At 42.3% G+C, this 15,676-nt stretch overlaps 1 pseudogene; it reads left to right on the forward strand.

The window, feature by feature from the left end:
• LOC119905169 overlaps positions 1-15,676 on the forward strand; it is a 118,350-nt pseudogene that overhangs the window by 96,434 nt on the left and 6,240 nt on the right.

A 15,676-nucleotide genomic window follows, 5' to 3' on the forward strand; every position in this document is an offset into this window, starting at 1 on the left:
ATGAAATGGGGGGGGGCTCTGAGGTCTCTTTGAAAATGTGTTTCCCCAGTAATGCACCACAGTTCAAAGATCTCTTTAGAACATAAGAAGGGAGGGAGAGACAGAGAAGGAGAAATAGGTGACTGTGTTTGAAAGTGACTTATGATCATAAATTGCATTTCTACTTGGTCATCTGTTCATCATTTACCACCTGTGGCGCATGCTGCTGCTTGACTGGTCTGATCACCTTCTTCTCAGTCAATGTAAATGTAGGAAGCCCCGTGTTGATGTAAAATGAGTAAGAATGATTATACTCTTCTGTGCGTACACACATAAAGCATGACTACATTAGCATTCAAACTAGCCTCTGTATTTCAGACACCCCGTGGACAGAACTGTCTGCCTCACTCTGTTGCACGCAGACCCCACCTCCCACAGCTAGCCTCTCTGCAGTCTGTGGATAATATTGCTTCTGTGTACCACCGCCTCCAGCTTCGACTGCCTCCCCTGTGCCCATTCTGCACCTTCCCACCCTTGTTAATGAGAATTAATAACTAGTGGTCTTGTGCAAATGTGTGTACGTGCGTGAGGTGGCATCTGAAACACTGTTTTGACAAGAATGGCTAGCCTGACCTCCCAGACAATGCCGCAGAGCACAGGAGCGAAGCACAGCACTATGCTCAGCCATAATTACAACACTGACAATGCTGTCTGACATTTCATATAATCACCTCACCCCTGAGAATACAGACTGTCCCTTTGTGGCCCACAGCTTAATCAAGACCATGTAAACATGAGTTTGGTGTGTAGCCCCCTTCCCATGCCACTCCCCCTGTCTCTTTACTTCTTTGTCAGTGTTGCTTTCAGAGTGATCATGTAAGAAAAAGAGTTGACAGTCTGTTGACATAGTGTGTGAACATGGGTGGTCTGAATGGACTTAACCCCGTCAAACAACATACATATAACACACATGCTCACACCCTCCATTTTCATGAGGAATTTCATGTTATTGCACCTGCATGCATACACTTGCGTAACATTAATTCACCTATATAATCTTGAAAATTTCACTCTGACACAGCTCCGCAGGAATGTCATGATAATCATTTTTTCATCATTATTCAGAGTGGTCATCATTATCAGCCAATTGCAATGCAATTATGCAAATCACAATCCCATGACACTATGAGAGTGGTGTTGGAGGCAGGGGGAAGGGGGGACTTATATCTGTACCCTCCCTGATGAGATTGATCTCCCACCATCAGTGTGGGAACTGCCAGAGAAGAAGCCCAGCATGCAGGGACACAGCACATAACTCAGAACCTCATAGGCTGCCACCACAGGGAAGAGTGAGCTAGGATTTAGTTAGAATTTCTTTCTTTCTGTCAAGGCTAACTCTATTTCTCTTTCTATCTCATTGCTGTTATCTCACTCTTTCTCACACACGCACACACTGTCTAATATAATTTCTTTCCTGTCGTCTAAAAAGTTGCCCCATTTACACATTTTGCAGGCACCACAAAAGGAATTTGCTATGAAAAGTTGACCTGTAAAATGTCAGGTGCATTTCATGACGGATTTATCACCGCAATGAAAGGAATTTGTTGTTTGCAGTGAGACTGTTGCAAAACATACAGACATTTTGCAATAACTGGATGTTTATTGGCTTTGCAAAAATGGCGGTAGACTTGCAAGTTTTGTGTGTGTGTGAGAGAGAGATCTGTTTGAGATTGCGCTTAAATTACGATGTTCTTATAGTGTTTGTGTAATTACTAGCAGTGAGTGACGTGCTGTCAGACACGTTGTCACTGTGCGAATGTTATGATGGCGACAGATGGCAATTTATGAGCACGCAGTTTCCCTTCATATCCCAGGCTCATTTTCAAATGCACATTCTTGCTTACATACCACATAGACAGTCACAGCACGTAAACCTGTGAACTTTAAAGATGTGCTTCTCTCATTTATAGAATTAATGCCACTATAACCTCATTTCACATTTAATACAAAAGCTGAATTTTATGTCTCACTATTTATTGCAAGACTAGAACTGTGTAATATGTTCAAGCAGATAAAGAGAAGCAATTTAGTATATAGTAATTACAGTAATTAGGCCATTAAAGATATTTTTCTCCAAATCCCTGTCCATTACCGGTTGTCAATCTCTTTCCTCTTTTTCCACTGTCATCCCTACAACAGAGGAGCCTGGTAGGGGAGTAAGGGGCTTCACAAGAGATCCATCTCAGCTGCAGGGATCTATTCTGCAGACAGCACTTAGAAAAAGCCCCCAAGGCTTTGGGTTCACCATCATCGGTGGAGACCGATCCGACGAGTTCCTTCAGGTCAAAAATGTCCTTCCAGATGGGCCTGCCTCGCATGATAACAAGATCGCCCCAGGTAGTCATCTCCCACAGACCTACTGTTTGGAAGTGCTAGATCTAGATTGCACTTTGACTTAGGGAATAGACATCCTACATCCTTCTTCTAGGAGTGACAAATATGTATTTTTGTATACTTGTATTACTTGTCTAAACAAAATAATCCATGTTGTGTGCATAGCATATATGCCCACGCACGGCTTGGCAACAGCATACATGCTGTACATAATGCAGTTTTATGTACTATGAGTACACACGAACAGACACAAACACAGAACACACATTTTACCGTGAATATCAATGTATAGTGGAACAGCTCTAAAAATAGGAAACTTCCATCAATAAAGCACATATTAAGTTTATGGTTGACCCCCAGATTTCATATGCAGCCATATATTAAAGATTTAATAGGCCTGTAGAGCGGTTGTCTTTTTATGGCTAGTGGGTGACAAACCTGCTTATCTGAAGAATGTGCATAATGCAGTAGTCTGCAGCATAAACATGCATGCTACAGATAGCTTTGCAAGTCTGCCTAATATAAACTTACTAGAGCTGCTGTAGTTGCACCCACATGTTATTGGCTCAGGAAGTTCCCTTTTATTGTATATATAAACAGTGTGATCACATGCATGGTGATTGTAGTGATTTGAATTACTGTAGTGCCTTAGGATTCACATTATTGTAATATTGATTGCATTGAATGATTTTACGGCCACAGTAGGGCTGCTGCTGAGACTCAACATGAAAGTGGAACTGGGAGAGTAATTATTTTCAGTGTTTCATTTCCCATGAGAAGGAGTGTAATTGATTAGGCCAAGAAAATGAATGTAATTAATTTCATTGGGTTATAATAGCAAGACTGAACTGTAACAACTTCATGTAGCTTTCTTTTGGATTTAAGACTAACTGACTACAGAACTGGAGCATTTATTTTTGCCAAGGTGGATTGTTTTAAGTTTCTGAGACTCAATCTTTCACTCACAGTACCTGTTTTATTATGTGGATGTTTAGTCATTAGATAAGTCATTACATATAGGTATAGTGGGTCTGAACAGGCACTTCATTGGGATATGGAGCTCATTTCAAGAGTGAAACCTGAGCTGGGTTTGCTAGGAAATGGTATTGATGGGCTGAATCCTCCACTGGGCATTTAGCCAGCTAGCCAGTCAGCAATACAGCTGGCCATCAGGTCCTATATCTCAGCCAGGCCAGGGCGATGAGAATCCCCCCCCCCCCCCCCACCACCACCACATAGAAATTGAAAGGAGAAAGAAGAGAACAGCATGTCAGTGATCTTGTTCTGTTTTGTGCTCTTGTCTCCATCGCCGTTAACATTTTTGAAGTTTCTGAAGAGTGAGAAGAACAGAAGGAGAAATGGACAGAGATTCTACTTATACAATCCAGCTAGATAATTCATTTCACTTATTGTGATAATTAGATCAGAAATGTGTGTCTTCTTTTATTTGACTTCTTTACATTTGCCTTGTGTGGTGATGTAGTGATCACAGTCCCCACTATCCCACGCCAAGTTCTTGCCAGCTTTTACAGAGAGGAGCAATAGAAAGCTGTCTGAAAACATCACTAACTGACATGGGATGTGCACAACCCAGGACCGGAGGGCTCTGCAGCGGTGATCAAAACCGCTCAGAAGATCATTGGAACATTTCCCGAGCATCAGTAATATTGGTGAGGTGCCTACGCAGAGCCCAAAGGATATTAAAGGACAGTACCCACCCCAGCCACAGCCTGTTCACCCTGCTGCCTTCTGGGAAGATCTATAGAAGTTTCAGCTGCCGCACCACCAGACTGCAGATCAGCTTTCCCCCCCCAAGCTATCAGACTTTTAAGCTCAAATTCATCCTCAGCACTGCTCCATTTAATATAGATTATTTCTGTTTACCATTTTTATAATTGCTTCTATAACGTTACCCTCTTAATATTCCAACGGCCAGGTCCTGGCGGCAGCTTCCGGTATGTGGACACAGCTGATATGTTACCTTTATACTCACAGGATACACCATTTGAAAGCTAAAATCCTCCTGATTCGACCAATCCAACCCATTTCAAGATAAAATCAGTGTTTCTGTGAGACCAACCAGTACAAGCAAAATTGACGCGACTCACCTATGAAGCCTCATCGATCCATTATATTCCAACAAAAATGGTCTTGTTATGTTGTCAAAGGTCCAGACGATCTAATCCAGTAAAAAATATTTAGCCCAAAACACATTATTCCATCAATAAATCCCCAGGGACGGTTGCGGTATCGTTTCATATTTGCCGGCAGACGTAGCTCCTATGACATTATAACCGTAATAACTCCGATTTGAATGTAAACAACCACAATAGCTTGTATTCAAATCAAATTAGCCACTGAACTCTAACCTTTCGAATGACACCCAATCCGACCCAATAAGAGCTCACAGGTCCATTTCACAGCCTTCAATAGCCAACGAGAGCCCGCGCTGTAAGGACGGGCCAGCCCCTATTATCTCGTGGGTAGGCCGAGCCAATTGCAAGCAATTGTGCCGATGAGTGGCACTTTGTTTAGCCAATAAAATTCTGAAAAGAACGTTATCCAGCTTTAAGTAGGAAGTTCATGATCTACCAGCAAAGAAAGCACGTCTGCGTCGAGCTACCGGCTGATACGGAGCGATGCAGCAGCAGCCGCCTGCCGCTAAGGGGCGGTGCTGTTTTAGAAAAAATAGGCTAAGACGTACACTTAGAAAAACCTGTGTAAAATAGTAATTTTTCATGGTATTGGTATGAAATTTAAACTAGGACTAGGTAATGCTTTATCCTGTGGTCCTATAGGACTGTGTTTTCCAGCCAATAAGTCCCAGCTGGAAATGAAAAATATATTAGTTTTAGTGTGTTAGTGTTTAAACTTCAATTCCAGTAGCATTCTGGCTTTTGGGTTAGACACTCCAAAGTGTTATCTTTCAGAGAAGCCTAAAACCATACATGTACTCCAAATGGTTCAAGAACTACATTCAGTTTACTTTGGATATGCCTTGAATAGGCGTTTTGCATGAATTTTACCGGAATGTTAAGACGTTTTAATGTATATTGTCTGCTATGTAGCAGAGGGGAGTTACAGACTCAATTTCACTCTATAACCTGTTATATTGTGACAAAATAAATCTACCTACCTACCTGCCTATCAAATTTGGACATTTCACAAATGTGTAATAGCTCTTTGTTCTTTTAGGTGACGTGATTGTGGACATCAATGGGACATGTGTGCTGGGGAAGACTCATGCTGATGTGGTGCAGATGTTCCAGTCCATCCCGATCAACCAGTATGTGGACATGGTCCTGTGCCGGGGCTATCCCCTGCCTGAGGACTCCGGCAGCAGTGAAGAGGCCTCAGGAGGCCTCTGCACCTCCATGGACACTTCCCCTTCCCCCCTCAACATCCACACCACAGGACGCGCCCCCCACTACACAGTCCCAGACGGAGGAACCCTCTCTAGACAGACTGCTGCAGTACCACCCATGACCAACGGGGGGCGTCACCACCATCACCACCCTCACCACCACCACATTCCTCACATCCCCAGCCAAGAAGGCAGTGACACCACACTGTTACAGCCAGAGCTGGTGAGCGTGCCCTTGGTAAAAGGCCCTGGGGGTTTTGGCTTTGCCATCGCAGACTGCCCCCTGGGCCAAAAGGTGAAGATGATTCTGGATGCCCAGTGGTGCCGTGGCTTGTTGAAGGGCGATGTTATCAAGGAGATCAACAGACAGAATGTGCAGACTTTGAGCCACTCTCAGGTGGTAGACATCCTCAAAGACCTGCCTGTAGGCAGTGAGGTCAATGTGCTGGTGCTCAGAGGAGGTGAGTTTGCAGAAATGAGAGCTCACATTGCTGGAAGTGTACACTGTAGGTAAGCCTGCAACATTGAACTAATCCTTAGAAGTATGTCGCAGCTGGCGGGGTTACATTGCTGATGCTGTGACAACTCTGTTGGTAAATCGCTCCTGTCTATATTAATCTACTCAGGTTACTATTCAGACAACAAACAGGTGTTAGTGCCCGGAGATAGTCTAGTGGTTTAGTCCCACGCTTCTGAAATAATTTTAATCCCTACACAGCTTTGCATCGCCTGTAGTCTGTCTCTCTCTTACTTTCAGTTTTTCCCAAAAGAAAGCAGTGAGTGAAACAACAGAAGTGAGAAACCCATCTGCTTTTAGCGGATATTAATTTCTTAAGAGAGAAAGAAGCATTGTTAGACCAGCATTGACTTAGTTGAGGCAAGATTTCATGTAATGTGTGGAATGTTTTAATTTATAAATAACAGGATGGGTTGTGGTGTTCTGTAGGGATTTCCTTGGAAACAGATTCTTCCAAATGTTAAATAAAGCATTTTCATGTTCTGGTCCACAACATCCACCATGCACCTTCCCAGATAAGTCATGCTTAGTCACATGGCGAGCTGTGCTGGGAAGGCGAAGTTTCAGTGATTCACTTGCTTCTTAGAGAGACAGAGAGAAAGAAGGAGAGACAAAGCATGGTGGGTAACCATTGCCCTTCTTCTTAATTTAGGCTTTCACAGATTTTTTGCCTTTACTGCAGTGCAGTAACCTAGATTTGAAAGATCAGTGTTGAACCCACATATCAGATGTGCTCAGCTGGGCTTTGCTCTGAGCTCCAGGGGCTTGTCCTATGTGTGTGCGTGTGCTGCTGTTATTAAGTTTTTGCCAATTTTTGGCAGGCTTATATGCATTTATTTGATGGAACGTGTCATGCAGAATGAGTGTGTGCTCCTGATAACCTTCACTCAGCATTTAGGCAAAACCACCATGGTGCCTTATGCTTATCTTCTCGTTCTACTCTGCATAATCTTGGTGTGATTTTGGACCTATCCATGAGTTTCGATTCTCACATTAGGACGCTGAATCCATCGTGTTTCTGTCTAAAATGCTGCTGTCAGGCTTCACAGTATATCATGGACCTTCTGCTCCCCTACACCACGAGCTGAGCTCTTAGGTCCTGTGCAAAGGGTTTTCTAAATGTAGCTCAGACTCGTTCAAGGTGATCATGCTTTCCATTTGGCAACCCCTAAGCTTTGGAATAGCCTCCCAATAAGCCTGAGGTCTTTGGATGCTGGATGCAGCTAAAAACCCTTCTGTTCAGAAAGACATTTAGGTAGAATGTGGTATTTAATGTGTCTTGGGTTCTTGTATTTTTTATCTGGTGTTTTATCTCTGTTTTATTTATTTGGATCAATTTAATTGAATTTGATTATGTTTATTTATATTATTATTATATATGTATATATAATATTATATTACGTTTTACTTTGACTGTAAAGCACTTTGTGACTGGTGTCTGTGAAAGGTGCTGTGTAAATATACGTTGCTGGCTTGCTTACTGCTTTAAAAGAAGCAGGAGATCACAGCCTTCCAGGACTAAAAGGAGTGGCGCTGCAGGGTTTCCCCTCAGGTCACCCATAGACCATGATTAGGTTAGGCTTTACTCCCAGCCACGGGCTAGAACTCCCTTCCAATGACAGCAACAGAGAGAAATGAAACAGGAAATTATTTGGCCCAGATCCATGTCCTGAATTTAAATCTGGAAATGAGACAAAGTTCCCTTCGCTGTGGAATATGAACTGCACTCTGTGCCTAAGATATGATATGACCAGGGAGATGCCGTGTAAAACATTTCATTAATTTAATTATGTTGCTGACTTTCAAAAACTGGCTATGAAAAACTGCAGACAGTGAGAGAATTTACAGTGTTCCAGTAGTGTAGCAAACAGCTGGCAGATTTAACCCAGAGAAGTACATGTTCCCTGTGGCTCACCTCTGGGTCACCTCTATGTCTCCTATCCTTTACTGAATATAAACCATTTGTGCTACTGGAGTACACTGTCCCCTACTGGTTGAATTATATTCTGACACTCTGACTGAGATGAAAGCAGAGTGAGGTTTAAAAAACAGTTACAAAGCCTCTAGGCAATACATCCACTAAGTGCAGAACAAGGTGCAGAATATGTCTGCATAAAAAGTGGGAGAGGATGTACTGTGAAGCTCTACCATTGAAGGCCAACAGGTCAGTGGAGCGAAGAAATCAAACAAAGTACAACTCTGTCAGCACTTAAGCCATGTGTTTAAATAGATGTTTGCTGCTGTAGTCATAACAAATTGAATGTAGAATTTAATATCTTCTATTTCTCTGCTTACAGGTCAGACATCTCCTGTGAAATCACTAAAACCAGTAAGTTGAAGCAAGTCTTTGTAATGTTTCTTCCAATGTATACTGGTAATAAAACTGCTGCTGATCCATTAAACAGAAAAGGTTTTTACTTTGTTTTGGTTACCCGCAAGCACCACTCTGTGTGTGTGCTGTGGAAGCTGTTGTTAGCTACATAATTCAGTGAGCCCACATTAGCCAGGCTGTTATTTCTGGAACTGCATGTGGGTAAATATGCCAGCTCCTGGCAAACAGCAACTTAACATCCCTCTGTGTATGGGTGTTTAAGATGATATACCGTATTCAACAGGTTTTTCCTGTGCGGCTCCTCCATGCTCCACTCTTAAAATAGACAGGAGCTGAGGCAGCATCAGGCTTACTCATACTGTTTTATTGGTTCAACACATTTACAATGTGTGGTTTAGTTTGGGATGTCATTCAGGAGGATTTCACCTAAGAAATAAATTACTGGCATAAGATCATAGAATGTATACTACTTTATATTGTTAAATAATAATAATAAAGGCATAGGAAAACGTTTACAGTGTTCTTAAATGTAGCTAGTGGTGTGAATCTTTCTGATGAAGATTTAATTTGATTCCCGATTATTGGGGTCACATTTCAATCTTGATTCTGGATTCAAATCGATTTCGATTGTGTACACAGGGGTGCAAATTTCTGGATCAACTCCAGCCCGCTGTGTGCTAAAGAGAGGCAGTGTGGCAAATCATGCATGAAAGCAGCTCTGGGTGATGGCGTGTGATGTGAGCCTTGGCATTTGTAGTGATCCCGAAGTACCTGATTTTTATTTTGCTTGCCGGGGGCAGTATTACTGAGGATATCAACTATTTTGATAAAAAATATTTTTTCATGTAAAAATGTATGTATTTTTCACATTGAGTGCTTTTTTTTTTTTTAATACTTTGAAGTACATTTTCCTGATTATACTTACTCAACTTAAGTAACATGTCCAGTGTAGGACCGAGGATCAGAGTATTTTGGCACACCTGAGCCTCCCCTTTAAGGAAGGTGGCCTTCTGGGTAACCTGTGTGACGCAAATTAGCAGGTTTGTTGTGGGAAGCGAGTCTCCAAGTGACTTTAGGCTATCAGCTTGCTTCCGCAGTCACAGGAAATTATAACTTTGCTATTTAAGCATAATAACTAACTCGAAGTATCGTGTTTGCTGTCACAAAAGACAAGTAAAAACAACACTTTTTTTTGTTAATATAGCGTCCTCCTGTCCGGTTAATTACCTGCGGAAACACTGAGCTAGCTTGATGATCGTAGCGACAGTGAGCGTGAGGTACTGACGGTCACACGTTATGTCAAGTACAGTGTGCAGAGTCGATGTAAGTTAGAGCAAATCGTGGTCAGTCAACTTCTGTGGTGTTAATGAGTGTTTGAAGTGAAGTAGGTGGCCAATGGCTTCTGAACTTATTTGTTTTATTGTCAATATAGTTTTTTTTACTCAGGAGTGCTCATATTTTTGCATTTAGCCAGCCACAGTCAGTGCTGCTGGATACAACTGAGTTTTACAAAGCCTGAAAGGACGCACGGGAAGTCAACATTGCCAGCAGCAAGGAGAAAATTTAAACTATAGTCCTACTTAAACGTAAAAAACGACGTTTTGAAGTTGTGAATTCATTCAGAATCTTAGAAGATAAGAATCGCGATTATTTACGTGAATCGCTTTTTCTCCCACCCCTACTTAAAAGTGATTATGTTGGTTGATTTTCTGCCTTAAAGTATGATCATCATCAACTTGAAGTAATGGGTAATAGTTGATCTTTCTGTTTATCACTACATCACAGTTCTTGTTTCTGTGTTTCAGTGCACAGCTCCCATGTCCCAAGCCATATCCCAGTCTACTGCTCAACAGACGCCCCATCCATGCTCCCAGCCCATCACACAGTCGCAGCGACAGGAGATGATTAACAGCACAGAGACCCTCGGTCAGACAGAAGGGCCCCCCAATCCGCTCCCTTTCCCTGCCAACGCTCTGCGCTCGTCTTCACCCAAACCGGATGCCTCTGAGCTCTACCTCAAGTCCAAGGCCTTGTTGGACAGCAGGCGTAAGTGTACAAGATGTAATGCACAAAGCCCCCATGGCAAAGGCAAAGGGCCACCTATATCCCACCATTCAACATGATCGTGGATGCACAGTCCTGTGTGTGATGAGCAACAATTTTTTATGTTATTAAACTAGCAGTTTATGTTCTCAGGTAGATAATAAAAATCACAGTTACCAGATTCATGTGGTATTAAATATGAAACAGAACAAAGTTTTCTGTTGATAAATTGATCAATTTCAGTAAATTAATAGCTCTACTTGTGAATTTGAATTTTTCATTTTATTTTAGGGCATTTTATCTGACAAAGGAAAACTAAAGCACTATGAAATAATTTAATCATTTAACATTTATTTAACCGATGAAATTATTTCAGATATCCCCTGCCTTGACTGCAGGCTTAGAACCACTGCACAATACATTGCCCACATGCAACAACACACACAAACGGCATAATTAATGTGTTTTGTCTTTCATGGTCTCCATTCTTCTGTGCAGCTCCTAATACCAAGGATCTGGATGTGTTCATCAAAAGGAACCAGGAGTCAGGCTTTGGCTTCAGAGTCCTCGGAGGCGAGGGGCCGGATCAGCCGGTAGGTAGCAGCCCAGCACGGTCCAGCTGTTTACAAGCAGGCATGACACGTTGCTAGAATCCCAAACCCTCAGATACTAGAGAGTCAATATTTGAGCTGAATTCAGTTACTTAAATAGCCTGAATTTCTGTTATTACTGTAGGACAATGAAGAAATACATGGTCAAAAAAGAGCAAGCCTTCATTATTCCAAAAGGAAACAAGGCATCTAACACTCAAACTGAGAGGATCTATCTATATACACTACCGTTCAAAAGTTTGGGGTCACATTGAAATGTCCTTATTTTTGAAGGAAAAGCACTGTACTTTTCAATGAAGATAACTTTAAACTAGTCTTAACTTTGAAGAAATACACTCTATACATTGCTAATGTGGTAAATGACTATTCTAGCTGCAAATGTCTGGTTTTTGGTGCAATATCTACATAGGTGTATAGAGGCCCATTTCCAGCAACTATCACTCCAGTGTTCTAATGGTACAATGTGTTTGCTCATTGGCTCAGAAGGCTAATTAATGATTAGAAAACCCTTGTGCAATCATGTTCACACATCTGAAAACAGTTTAGGTCGTTACAGAAGCTACAAAACTGACCTTCCTTTGAGCAGATTGAGTTTCTGGAGCATCACATTTGTGGGGTCAATTAAACGCTCAAAATGGCCAGAAAAACAGAACTTTCATCTGAAACTCGACAATCTATTCTTGTTCTTAGAAATGAAGGCTATTCCATGCGAGACATTGCTAAGAAATTGAAGATTTCCTACAACGGTGTGTACTACTCCCTTCAGAGGACAGCACAAACAGGCTCTAACCAGAGTAGAAAAAGAAGTGGGAGGCCGCGTTGCACAACTGAGCAAGAAGATAAGTACATTAGAGTCTCTAGTTTGAGAAACAGACGCCTCACAGGTCCCCAACTGGCATCTTCATTAAATAGTACCCGCAAAACACCAGTGTCAACATCTACAGTGAAGAGGCGGCTGCGGGATTCTGGGCCTCAGGGCAGAGTGGCAAAGAAAAAGCCATATCTGAGACTGGCCAATAAAAGAAAAAGATTAAGATGGGCAAAAGAACACAGACATTGGACAGAGGAAGACTGGAAAAAAGTGTTGTGGACGGATGAATCCAAGTTTGAGGTGTTTGGATCACAAAGAAGAACGTTTGTGAGATGCAGAACAAATGAAAAGATGCTGGAAGAATGCCTGACGCCATCTGTTAAGCATGGTGGAGGTAATATGATGGTCTGGGGTTGCTTTGGTGCTGGTAAGGTGGGAGATTTGTACAGGGTAAAAGGGATTCTGAATAAGGAAGGCTATCACTCCATTTTGCAACGCCATGCCATACCCAGTGGACAGCGCTTGATTGGAGCCAATTTCATCCTACAACAGGACAATGACCCTAAACACACCTCCAAATTGTGCAAGAACTATTTAGAGCAGAAGCAGGCAGCTGGTATTCTATCGGTAATGGAGTGGCCAGCGCAGTCACCAGATCTGAACCCCATTGAGCTGTTGTGGGAGCAGCTTGACCGTATGGTACGCAAGAAGTGCCCATCCAACCAATCCAACTTGTGGGAGCTGCTTCTGGAAGCGTGGGGTGCGATTTCTCCAGATTACCTCAACAAATTAACAGCTAGAATGCCAAAGGTCTGCAATGCTGTAATTGCTGCAAATGGAGGATTCTTTGACGAAAGCAAAGTTTGATGTAAAAAAGATCTTATTTCAAATACAAATCATTATTTCTAACCTTGTCAATGTCTTGACTCCATTTTCTATTCATTTCACAACGTATGGTGGTGAATAAGTGTGACTTTTCAGGAAAACACAAAATTGTTTGGGTGACCCCAAACTTTTGAACGGTAGTGTATATACTATTTATCTTAATGACAGTAAATCCTCATGCTCACTCAGGCTCAGATCAATGTGTCAAGCTGTTTCTCTCATATCCTCTTACTTCCACAGGTGTACATTGGTGCCATCGTGCCACTCGGTGCAGCTGAGAAAGACGGGCGCCTGCGTGCAGGGGATGAGCTGCTTTGTATAGATGGTGTGCCAGTCAAGGGCAAAACCCACAAACAAGTGCTGGAGCTGATGACCAATGCTGCCCGTAACGGCCAAGTCATGCTCACAGTGCGCAGGAAACTGATACACTCAGGTGGGGCTGCTTTTGAATAATCAGCTTTACATTTCTCTGAGAGCACAGTTTTCTTGTTTTTACTCCTTTTGTTTAGCTCAAGATGCTGGAGGAGGACCTCTAAGCAAAAGCTTTGATCTTGGATTTTTCTCACTAATCCTTTAAATTTGTTCCGGATGACTTGCTTGCGGATAAATCAGAATAAATGAAGTTGGGCCAAAATTTTCTTTTAGGATGTTATTCCATGCAGACATTTTCCTGAAAAGAAAACTGAAGTTGTTTTGAAAGAGGGTTCTGCATTTGCTTTAATCACAGGAAAGTACACCGGGGAAAAAAACGGAAACACCGAAAGTGGCTCACAATTAACAGTTGGATATTGTTTGCTTTGTGTTTAGTGTCAAAGCTGATTGGACTTGTGTGAAGGGCAGTGAAGATAAGATCAGCTGGTAGTTGATTTACATCTCAAAGGATAAAAAAAAGAGAACATGCTGAGACTTCTTTTTCAACAGCACAACCCCCTGCTGTATTCAGGCTTGTTTACCCCCACAAATAACCACTCCATGAATAGTACAAGCACTTTTTGAAATTACTTTGGGTTTGATGTATTGCAACAACAGCTGTGATCACGTTGCAGAAATTAAGCATCAATCATGTAAGGGTTTATGCTTTCAAAGCAGGGGTTTAGAAAGACATTCCCTGATGCCAGCTGACAAAACAGGCACTCAGCAAAACAAACATACAATGAAGAGAGATTGAGGTAGATCAGCCTGTCTTATGAATAACAAATTGTAAAGCGCTTTCTTGTGTTTCACGTGAACACAGCAAAAAGACTGTCTTCCATAAAGCCACTGTGATTTTGGATTATTCATGAGTCACAAGAATGACAAATTGGGAACACTTTGACCAATAGTTGTTCATGGATTGAAATTCATGTCAGGTGAATCTGATTGAACCCTTCTCAAAATAAACGTTTGTGTTGTCCTCTTGGTGAAAGTGACGAATTGTAATGTCATTTTCCATCTGAGCTGACCCTGTCCTTTCGATGAATAGTCATACAGTGTTATTACCAGATTGATGTCATTTTGTAAACAATTGAGAGGAGCTGCCCCAAATGCGTTGCTGTAAGCATGCCCTCATGTTTCTGTGCACTGTCATTTGTCAGATGTTGATGGAGAGGAGGAGAGCAGTCAGCAGCCCCAGCAGGTAGCGTCCGCCCTGGTCAACAGCTCTCCTAAGATGCCTTGTGCCGAGTTTCCGAACACCGTCCAGCCTGTTCAGTCCTCTCGGCCAGAGTGCTTTGACGTTACTCTGCAGCGCAGAGACAACGAGGGCTTTGGCTTTGTTATCCTCACATCAAAGAACAAGCCCCCACCTGGAGGTCAGAAATAAATTAAAACACACCACCATCATTTCATGTTTTTACATTAAGTTCCAGTAGCTCTGCTTACAGAGCCATAAAGGTTAGGTCATTGTGGTCAGGTCAGGTCATCTTTCTCCCTGACTAAGGGCCCAGTACACAGAAAGACTGTGTAATGCTTTGTTATTTGATAGCTTGATGTTTTTTTGTTTTTTTAAATCAATGCTGCTCAAAATGCAAAAACAACAGGTTGTCTTTTTTGTGATGTTTCAGTTATACCTCACAAGATTGGCCGTATTATTGAGGGCAGCCCTACAGACCGTATAGGTCAGATGAAGGTGGGAGACCGTATCTCTGCTGTCAATGGCCTGTCCATTATGGAGCTGTCGCATAACGACATCGTCCAGCTCATCAAGGATGCTGGAAATTCTGTCACCCTCACTGTTGTGCCTGAAGATGGTAGGTTGGCACGGAGAAAGCCTTAGTTGTTTGAAGCTGAAGATTATGGGAATGTTGATCCATGTTCAAAATTTACATGAAAGTCATCAAAAGAAAGGTTTTGAAGTTGCTTTGTGGCATTCAATTACAAGATTCCATCTAAATGGGTGTGTTGTATGAATTGGGATTTTACAGACAGCGCTCCTCCATCTGGAACAAATTCAGCCAAGCAGAGCCCTTCGGCACAACACAGAGCTGTGGGCCAACAGCCTCCCAGCAATCCAGACAGGTACACAAATATACACACACCCTCCAAGGCAAGCACACACATTCACACAAGCTTGCCAGGTTCCCTCTCTAATACAGGTTCTGCCACTTGAACCATAAATTAGCCCCAATTCTTTCAAGGCAGGCTCTGGTTTGTGCTACTATGTGGCCCATTACCATCTCTTGTGGCTTGCACTCTCCTTGTTATCCAGAAAGACAGAAAATCCCCCTATGGTCACTATTGGGATGGCAAAGCAAAGAAAAAG

Source organism: Micropterus salmoides, unplaced genomic scaffold (assembly GCF_014851395.1).
Source record: "Micropterus salmoides isolate LMB-PRFRI ecotype aquatic unplaced genomic scaffold, ASM1485139v1 Ms_hic_scaffold_16, whole genome shotgun sequence".
Taxonomy (NCBI): domain Eukaryota; kingdom Metazoa; phylum Chordata; class Actinopteri; order Centrarchiformes; family Centrarchidae; genus Micropterus; species Micropterus salmoides.